This window comes from Bison bison, unplaced genomic scaffold, assembly GCF_000754665.1.
Source record: "Bison bison bison isolate TAMUID 2011002044 unplaced genomic scaffold, Bison_UMD1.0 scf7180017864384, whole genome shotgun sequence".
In the NCBI taxonomy this organism is placed as follows: Eukaryota; Metazoa; Chordata; class Mammalia; order Artiodactyla; family Bovidae; genus Bison; species Bison bison.
The window spans coordinates 8,708,169-8,708,474 of NW_011494956.1; the positions used below are offsets into that span (position 1 = coordinate 8,708,169).

The following is a 306-nucleotide window of genomic DNA, read 5'->3' on the forward strand; positions in this document are numbered from 1 at the left end:
CTGGGTCGTCCCAGTGCACTAGCCCCAAGCATCCAGTATCGATTGCACAAGTTTTGAAGGCTGTGTTGTCATTACCTTTCTCCTTTCCATCTTTGTTCATGAAAATGTCTTTTTCTGGTTTGAGAAACCTCCCAAGTCATTAGTTGTTACTAGTAAGGCAACTAACAGATTGGTATTTGTCTGATCTTGTTTCCATGAAGTGTTGATTTCTTATAGTTGCCAGCAAACAAAAAATAATGGGAATTCCATATGACGTTTTTATTTACTCTTCTTTCCAATACCAACATCTTAAAAAAAAAAAAAAAA

General features: G+C 35.9%; 1 protein-coding gene across 1 annotated transcript in view; it reads left to right on the forward strand.

The window, feature by feature from the left end:
* Nucleotides 1–306, forward strand: part of GK5 (glycerol kinase 5 (putative)) — an 85,559-nt gene that overhangs the window by 7,250 nt on the left and 78,003 nt on the right. The window lies entirely within an intron of this gene.